Here is a 10,754-nt window from a genome sequence, read left to right on the forward strand (position 1 = left end):
AGTCCCAGCAGTGTCTCCCATCACACACACCAAACGCCCCCTCAGGATCAGGACACCCAAAGACATGACACGTTCCACTGGCACCAGGGAACTATTATGGGTTAAAGATGCTATCTCAGGCACAAAATACATTATTAACACTGGAGCTGCATTCAGTATAGTCTCTCCTACCTCTGACCACAAAACGGCTCAGCAACCCGCATTTGACCTGATAGCAGCAAACAGCACCCCCACAGCCACATACAGCATGGAACCCCGTCACGTGGCACTCGCCCAATCAGTGTCATTTACTTAGTCATTCCTTGTCGCTGACGTTAATCAGCCCGTTACTGGCATCGATTTTCTGGAGGCACATGACTTGCTAGTGGATACCAGAGGACAGACTCTATATCACAGACCCTCGAACTCGTCCATCAAAGTAACCGGGTGTGCTGGTAATCCTCCACTCATTACACACCTTCACCAGAAATCCTCATACGATTCCATAGTATGCCAGTTTCCCCTCTTGACCTCTCACTCGCCCAACAACGGCCGTACAGACCATGGTGTAGAGCACTGCATCATCACTTCTGGACCACCCTGTTTTGCCCATCCTAGACGCCTTGCCCCAGAATGTCAGCAAGCAGCAGAAAAGGAGTTTCAGGCGATGCTCAACGAGGGCATCATTTGGCCGTCATCAAGCTGCTGGGCATTCCCTCTACACATGGTACCGAAGGCATGGCAGGGTAAGTGGAGAGCATGTGGGGACTACAAGGCACTGAATGTGATGACAGTTCCCGATAGATACCCCATTCCCCACATCCAGGATTTCCACCACCAACTACACAGCTGTCACGTATTTTCCAAGATCGATTTAGTCAGGGCGTTCCATCAAATCCCTGTGGTGGAGAAGGACATCCCCAAGACAGCAGTAACCACCCCCTTTGGCCTGTTTAAATACACAAAGTTGGATTTCGGCCTCAGAAACGCCGCACAAACGTTTAAGAGATTTATGAATCAGGTTGTCAGAGGGCTAGATTTCGTCATGATATACATCGATGACATCCTCATCGCTTCTGATTCCCATGAGCAGCACAAAACACACCTCCAAATGCTGTTCCAATGCCTGCAGGACTACAGGCTGCATGTGCACCTGGCAAAGTGTATAATAGGTGCAGACGAGCTGGAATTCTTGGGCCACAGGGTATCTACCACAGGTATCACGCCCCTCCTGCAGAAGGTGGACGTCATTAAGGATTTTCCATGCCCGGCTACACCTCGCAGGCTCAGGAGTTCTTGGGGATGGACAATCACTATCACAGGTTAATAAGAAATGCTGCAGCCACACTAAGCCCCCCTTAATGATCTCCTGAAGGGGACAAAGAGACATCTTTCCAAGCCTCTTCAATGGACTGCACAGTCAGACCATGCCTTCACCACCCTCAAAAACCACTTCGCCACTGCACCCCGCCTAGTATACCCATCACCAGATGCCCCATCACACTCACCACAGAGCCTCTGCTGAAGCTGTGAGTGCAGTCCTACAACAGCAAGTCAATGGTGCAAATGTGCCTGTTGCATTCTTCAGCCAGCACCTTAACCCTGCCCAGCGCAAATACAGTGCCTTTGACAGGGAGTTGCTGGCTATATATGAGGTAGTCAGACATTTCAGGCATCTTCTGGAAGGCAGAGAATTCACCATCCTCTCCGACCATAAACTCCTAATTTACGTCATGGCTCAGAAAGGTGAAAATTGGTCTCTTCGGGTGGCAAGACAGCTAACCTTCATTTCAGAGTTTTCCACCAACATCCAGCATAATAATGGGGACCTGAACAAGGTCACGGACACCTTGTCCCGTGGAGTTTCAGCTGTCAGCCCTACATTACCCCCACTTGACCATGCAACCTTGGCATGGAAGCAGGAGGATGATCAGGAACTCCAGGAATTGCTGCAAGCCATGACCTCACGCCAACTACAACAGTTTGATGTCACTGGCACACCCCGGAAACTCTGGTGAGACATATCCTGTGGGACAGCACGGCGCTATATTCCCCAACAATTCTGAAGGCAAGTCTTTAATCATTACCTTGAGATGGTGCACCCAGGCATTCAGGGCATGCACAGCTTACTTAGCCGGTGAGTGGTATGGCCAGGGATGAGGCGTGACACCACCAACTGGGTCCGAGCATGCGTGGCTTGTCAGTCAGCAAAAGTGCATCACCATACCAAGACACCTCTTCAGCCACTGCCCACACCAATTCAATATTTCCACACGGTCCACACTGACATCCTCGGCCCCCTTCCTGAATCTAGGGGTAACCGCTATATCTTAACTTGCATAGATAGAGCAGCAAGGTGGGTTGAGGCCATGCCCATGCTGGACACTGTGATTGACTGTGTGGCATATCATTTCCTGACATCCTGGGTCATTCGTTTTGGTGCCCCACAGGTCATCATCACAGACCAAGGCCCTCAATTCGAATCTCGGGCCTGGCAGGACCTAATGGACTTCCTGGGTGCCAAACACCACAGAACCTCCACATATCACCCTCAGGCAACCGGGATGATTAACCCGCGGCATCCCATCGACGTTCTTTAACATCCACACATTTTGTCACTGCCAATCCCGTCAACGTCCATAAACGCGAATCAATTGCAAGGTCCCTAATTTGCACAATTTTCAATTTTCGCGAGTGATTTTTGGTAAGTATACACGTGACACCTTCCTCTACAAGATGCCAGGCAGGGACAATGCCTTACCCAGCATGACCTCCTCCCCCCCCCTGCACGCCATTGTCTCAGCAATTTACCTGTTATCAGTGACCTGGCCAGTAAAGCCATGTCATGCCACAGTATGAAATTCAGGGCCAGAGTGATTCCCCAATCAATGACAATGTGGAGGACAAACTTTACATAGTATTAGAGGAAGAAACAGTCAGAAATGATGATCAGGTAATGTGGCAAAAAAAGGTCAGGTATGGTGATACGTTAGCGAGTGAAACAATGCTTATAATGCCTATATTACTGCTTGAAAACCAATATACTCTCATACTACATATAAATTTGTACTGAGTAAATAAATAAACACCGTTTATGAGTGGTGTGAAATAGTTATCCTCCCATAGAACTCGTTTTCTTTGGTGCCAGCCTGTAAGAAAACCCAGTAAGGTAAGGAGGTACACCTGCCTGTATCGAGTATTTTAAACCTCAGGTGAGCGATTTCTCTATGAATTTTCGATGTTTCTCACCAAAAGCGGAGGTTTGAACCAAAAAAAAAATTTCCTAAACTTGAGGGTTATGGAGAAGGAGGACATCGGGAATTCCCTGGTGGAGCTAATGTACAGGGAAGACTCGAGGCTACTGGGGCAGTTCGCCCCGCAACCAGGCACGCCGGCCCTGGTTTTCCTCCCAGAGCTCCAGCAGGCAATGCAGGCACTACAACAAGTCCCTCCCCATTCTCGCCAGCAGCAGACGACGTTCATCCCGCAGTCCCTACCAGATACCAAACAGGTCTTTGTGAGGAAGGGTCAACACACATCACCACTCCAATCCCCATACGAAGGCCCATACCTTGTGATCACAAACTCACACAAGACAGTCACAATATACAAACACGGGAAACCATCCACAATCTCTGCAGATAAAGTCAAACCGGCCACACCACAAACCCAGTCACAGACAACACCCCACACGTCAACCCCCAACCTTGCCAGCCTACCAACAACATGCCCACAACCAACACCTCACATCCCAGCACCAATACCAACATGCACCACCCATACACACACACACACACACACACACACACACACACACACACCATCCCCTTTGTCAACTCGTACCCTCCGCAGCCTGTCATCACCACACCCCGACTCAGGCGTCATGCAGACAAGCACACCTCTACCACTAACGCAAACACTCCCTCATCACCACCCACACTACCGTCCACAAACCCGACCTCGAGCACTAACCCTACCACCCCTCAACCCATCCTTACACCTCATCCGCCCTCTCCGTCAACCTCACACGATCCCACCTCTCACCCTACTCCCCCACCCACCACCCCTCAACCCATCCTTACACCTCATCCACCCTCTCTGTCAACTCCAGCTCCTGCCCCTTACCCACTCCTTGACCCTAACCCACCCTCTCCGTCAACCTTAGGCGATCCTACCTCATACTCTTTCCCACCAGTCCCCACCCTTACCCCAGTCAATATCCCTCATCCATCACCACACGTCGTTCACTTAATCCCTCCTTCACTAACCACAACCCTACAAACTACATCAATAACTACCACATTTACCTACACTCAATCAGGCCGTCTCAGCAAACCACCACAATTTTACACTCCAGCATAATCTGATATCAAAAATCGCAGACACTCCACATCATCACACCTACGTTGCATTCGTATGGTACAGAATTGTTTTTTTTGGGTTTGTGCTACCTTAGATAAGAGCTCAGTTGTAAAGGCGGGCATAACTTTCTCATTGGTTCGTTCAACATAACTAAAATGTTCGTATAGAAAGTTATGCCCGGCTACTATTGCTTACTTTATAATCATGCCCTCCCCCCCTCCATTTAATACGTTACTCCATCACACATAGCCATAGAATGGACTTGTCATTAGAAGCTTTCCTGTCAGTCACAACTACTATTTGTAATTAACGCATCCAAATCACTTTCAAATGTTCGCTCACTTTGAAAGCGGTATATATATATATATATATATATATATATATATATATAAAAATATATATACATATATATATATATATACAGTATATATATTTATATCTATCTATATTTATACTGAATTTATCTATCTATCTATCTATCTATATTTATACTGCATTTATCTATCTATCTATCTATCTATCTATATATTACCTTGTACCCTAATCATATTTTTTTGTTTCTCTCTCTCTTTTCTTCCTGTTTTATTTTCATAAAACGGAGGGGGGGAGGGGGAGTGCTGTGGCGTATATTACACCACAAAGTATTGTACCTCGCATTTTATCTACGCACGTGGTTTCCTTCCCCCGTGGTTTTTCCCTCATTTCACCATACACACGTGGCTTCCTTCCCTCATGGCTTTCTCCACACCTCGTTCTCGGAATCAGCATCGTTATTCGTGCCACTACCAATAGAATTCAATTTCTCTTCCCTCCTCACCTGTAATGGTGCCTAAACCAATCAAATTTGAATATTCAGGCGACTTAGGCTTACCAGTGCTCCGCCCACCTTGTTAGGGGGCTTAAAATCGAGCGGGCGACTTAGCTCCGGCCTTCTTACTACTCTCAACTTCATCCCGGCTACTACCTCCTTGCTCTCCATCTCTCCTGGTAATATCTGGCTACGTTGCAAAACTTTACATATAAAATACACATAAACACATCAGCCCAGCACTCCCGCTTCTCACTAAATTCATTACTCATATTTGTAGTCTGTATCTATTTTATCCATGTAATTGATCCACACATGCTGTAATGCAATAACCTTGTTTTCGTTTTCGTTTTCGTTTTTAAAGGCTCCAACATGCTTGCATGTGTCGGCCTTGGTCACCTAATGGCGGCTCTCCATGCTGCACGATCCATTGCAGCCTCCCTGTTCAGTCCCTTAACCCTAAGGTCACACTTAATGACCTCGTCCCATGTCTTTCTCGGTCTACCCCTCATAACCCCACCCCCAATATTAGCACTTCTCACCTTCCTCACCCAACTATCATCCCCCATCCTCTCCACATGTCCAAACCACCTCAATCTACCTCTCCTCATCACAACACCAATACACTCCAGTCCCATCCTACCTCTCAGCTCTTCCATTGTAAACCCAGCCCCTCCAGGCCTTGGACGCAGGGACGCACTGCACATCCACCTAATCATTGTCATTTCTGTACGTCTGAGCCGGCGAATGTCTTCCTCCTTCACTGCCCAGGTCTCACTGCCATACAGCATTACACTCCTAACACACGCTGCATACAAAGACCCCTTAGCACGTAGGGAGAGCCCCCTCAATGTCAGGAGAGGCAAGAGCTCCCTGAACTTCTTCCAACCACTTCTCACCCTAGCCACAGAGCTAGCTCCAGCCCCACCTCCAGCACACAACATGTCTCCTAAATAACAAAACTCTTCCACACACTCAAGAGATTCACCAGCAAGTTCAATTCTTTCACGTCTGACGATCTCCACCTGCTCACCCCGGCACGCCGTACACATAAAATCAGCATTATCTCGCAGTCTACCTCTGATACCACTACATCTCTTATGCACCCATTTATCACACACACCGCACAAGATGGAATTACTTCCCACGCCCTTGTGGCAAACTGCACATGGCCACTCTCCCTCGTCTTTGACAGTACCGCCACCAACCCTAGATATCATCACTTTTGTTTTATCTGCATTTACCCTTAAACCCTTTTGCCCCATACCATCTCTCCACTTCCTAAACCTTTCCTCCGCCTCCCTTTCATTCTCTGCAATCAACACCAAATCATCAGCATACAACAACTCCCACGGGAGTCCGTTTCTAAAGTCACGTGAAAGGGCTTCAAGTACCATGATAAACAACATGGGACTCAAGACTGACCCCTGATGCACACCAACATTCACGGAAAACTCATCGCTCAAATCTCCATTCACTCTCACCTGGGTGTGAGCACCCACATACATGGCCATAACCACCCTAACCAGCCACTCCTCCAAGCCAAGCTTTCTCATTGCCCACTTCACCACCTCTCTAGGGACTCTGTCAAAGGCCTTTTCCAAATCAACAAAAACAAAATAAAGATCCCTTCTCCTACCAATATATTTTTCCTGAAGCTGTCGAACAATGAATATGGCATCAGTGGTCCCCCTACCTGGCATAAACCCAAACTGCATCTCATCAATATTCACTCTTTCTCTAATCATACCTTCTAAAACTCTCTCCATTACCTTCATTATCTGATCTAAAAGCTTTATACCTCTATAATTCCCTCTTTCCAGGGCATCACCCTTCCCTTTATACACATTTACAATTACACTCTTCAGCCAATCATCTGGGACAACACACTCATAAATAATCCTATTTATCAGGTCAGTGACTAAACTCACCCCTATATCGCCTGAGGCCTTCAACATTTCGGCAGTCAACCCAGACACACCTGCTGCCTTCCCCACCCTCATCCTGCCTATTGCCTCACTCACAGTAGCAGTATCAATCAAAGGCCAAGGGCCAGACACTGGATCTGCTGGCTCCAAACCTTCCCTGTCCCAGTCAAACTCCTCATTCAACAACCGGTTATAATGCTCTCTCCATGCATCTTTAATATCCTCACTGTTCACCACTACCCTTCCTTCATCATTCTTCACACACTGCTCACCTATGATATCCCGATTATCCCTCTTCACCTGACCTGCCACCCTAAATATATTTTTCCTTTCCCCATGATTGAGGTTATCAAGTAATTGTCTCTGTGACTCAGACTTTGCCCTGTATACCTCTCTCCTAGCCCTACGCTTGGCAGCCAAATATTCCTCTTTGCTACCACCCTTCTTCCATTCCCGGAAAAGCCTTCTTTTCTCCTTAATTGCAGCTTCTACACCCTCATCCCACCACCAAGTTACTTTATGTCTTGGTGGTCCTCTTGTCCAGCCGCATGTTACATTAGTAACTCTCAAGAAATTGTTCTTGAGGGCTCTGTACTGTTCATTAACGCCTCTGTCTACAGCTCCCTGTTCAGCCACCACTCTCCTCAACTCGCTATAGAAGGCATCCCTTACTACTTGGTTTTTCAGCTTCCATATTTTCCTCCTAGGTACATAAGTCCTCTTTTTTCATCATTTGTTCTTTAAGCACCATATCACAAATCAATAGTTTGTGCTGCTGCACACACTCCTCACTTCCTATAACTTTAACATCCCTCACTAACCTCCTATCGGCCCTCCTAACCAGAAAATAATCTATCTGACTGCTATTTCCCCCAGACTCATACGTAATTAACCTACTGTCTCTTTTCCTAAAATATGTGTTGCACACAATCATGTCCGTTGCCTCCCCAAACTCGAGTATCCTTTCCCCTTCTGCATTCCTTAGACCATATGCACATCCCCCATGCACTCCTTCATAACCTTGGGCTGCTTCACCTACATGACCATTTAAGTCCCCTCCCAAAATCACTATCTCATCATCCCGCATACCACCCACTACACGTATTAAATCATCCCAAAATCTATCTTTCTCTGACTCATCCAATCCTGCCTGTGGAGCATATGCCGATATAATCACAGCTATCTTTCTTCCCAACAGAATTTTCACAACCAATATCCTATCGCTTACTCTCAAAACATTCATAACATATTCCACCCATTTCTCCGCAACCATCACACCAACACCTCCATATCCGTCTGTCCTCCCCTGCCAAAACAACTTATAGCAACAGTCCCTCCCAACAATCTTCCTGGCTGATCCACCCCTGTACCGGACTTCCTGCAAACACGCCACGTCCACCCACCTCCTACTGAATGCCTCAACGACTTCCCCTGCTCTTCCCCTCAAACTTCCCACATTCCATGAACCCACCCTCATCCCCATGGGTGATTTACTGTCCTCAGGCTTGCTTTGAAACCTTTTTTGTTTTGTCATCTTCAGTATTAATAAATGAGGACAGACACAGCACAGGTCCCACTCACCGCACAATCCCATGTCCAGGCAATGGATCTGGGACCCCTAGCCCACCAGCTTACCAGTGGCTGTGGTAGTGGCCTCGGGCACCCTGCCAGGACAGCTGCAGGGACACCCTCCAAGCGCGTCTTGGCACTGCAACTATCCCGCCATTATACACCCACTGATAGGGCAGCCTCCTGGGACGCTACTCCCAGGTTCGGGCCCCTCTCTATTGGGCGGAAGCGGCAGCCTGGGAACCGCAATGCCCTGTACCCTCTAGCACAGGCCCGAGCCCCATCTCGCCCTGGACCCATGATCTATGCCGGCGGAACCCCGCCACGCCTCCCCAGAAGTCCGCCACTAGGTAGCGGGGGCAAAGTTTTCTGGCCGCATGCCCTTGCTGGCGCCAACCCCTGTAACGTAGTGGGATACGTTGTGTGAAATGTAAAGTGCATGTGGTGTAGTGCATAGATAGTTAGAGAAAATGTTTGGGAGAGTATGCTGGTCTACTCTCCATGTTACTGTCACACTGAAAAGGTCAGCAAAGGGGGATGGTTAGATAGCTAGTGAAACAGGAGCTCCAGCTCTCCCTATCACCAGCATTCCCATTCCCCTCGGGAGTACTACCCTGTTCGGCCCGTGCTACGGCCTCCTCCTATTTTGAAATCATGCAGTAACTCTGTATTGTTCCAAGTCAATAATGACTCCTCTGTCTATTTCTTCCCAGCACATTTGTGTTTATCTCTCCTTACCATTAGCCTTGGTGTAGCCCCTAGTAAAATACTCTCATAACTAAAACGCTACACTCTAAACAGGTGCGAATAAACCAGTATATAAAGTCAACAACTGTGCAGAGTTAAAGAAAGCATGGAGTTGGCTTAGCACACCTAATCTCTTGGAAGCAGATTTTACAAGAGATGCAATATGATCTTTCCAAGATAGATCCCGAGTGAACGAAACCCCAGGCATGTTCAGGGATGATGCAGGATTGAAGTGGATATTATCAGTCATTACTGGGTGCTCCTGTGGAAGATTTTGACGGGTTGATATGTGTAAAAACTGAGTCTTTCATGCATTATAAACAACAAGATGATTTTACCCCAGTCAGAGATACGAGCCAAGTCAGACATTAGGTGTGCCATAGCCTCATCCCTTGTTTGTTGAAGTAAGTCCTGAGATGGACGTTGCAGAAACCGAATGGAAAGGTGAAAGATGGAATCATCAGTGTACGAGTGGATAGGGTTAGATCAACAGCTTATAAGATCATTGATGAATAATGGAAGAGAGTTGGTAATAGGACAGAGGCCTAAGGAACACCACCGTTGATAGATCTATGAGAAGAACGATGGCCGTCTACAACAGCAGCTAGAGAACGACCAGAAAGGAAGCTAGAGATGAAGGCACAGGTAGAAGGATAGAAACAGTAGAAGGGCAGTTTGGAGATTAAAGATTTATGCCAGACTCGATCGAAAGCCTTTGAGATGTCAAGTGCAATGGCAAAGCTTACGCCAAAGTCCCGAAAGGAGAACGACCAGGAGTTTGGAAGGTGGGTGAGAAGATCACCAATGGAGCGTCAAAGACTGAACCCATACTGATGATCAGAAAGAAGGTCGTGATAGGAAAGATGCTTTAAAATTTTTCTGTTAAGAATAGACTCTAAAACTTTTGAATTACAGGATGTTAAAGCAATTGGATGAGAGTTAGAAGGTTGGGAATGGTCACCCTTCTTTGGGACTGGCTGAATGAGAGCAAACTTCCAGCAAGAAGGAAAGGTACAAGATGAAAGACAAAGGCGAAAGAGTTTACCCAGGCAGGGTGTAAGCACAGAAGCACAGTTCTTAAGGACAACAGGAGGGACTCCGGCCCATATGCCTTGTTAGTATTGAGGCCAGTGATGGCAGAAAATACATCAGCTGAAGAAATTTTGATGTCAGCCATGAGGAAGTCAGAAGGGGGAAGTGATGGAGGAACAGCACCGGAATCATCTAAGTTGGAATTGGAGGAGAAAATCTAAGTGAATTTGTTCACTACGCTTCACAGACAATGTTGGTCTGCTGACCTTTATCTCCACAGTGACTGATGCCATTTCACTTACCGGAACTGACATCCTCCTCCACTGGCT

Source organism: Coenobita brevimanus, chromosome 47 (genome assembly GCF_032717465.1).
Source record: "Coenobita brevimanus isolate Jiangsu-jjx chromosome 47, ASM3271746v2, whole genome shotgun sequence".
NCBI classification, from domain to species: Eukaryota; Metazoa; Arthropoda; class Malacostraca; order Decapoda; family Coenobitidae; genus Coenobita; species Coenobita brevimanus.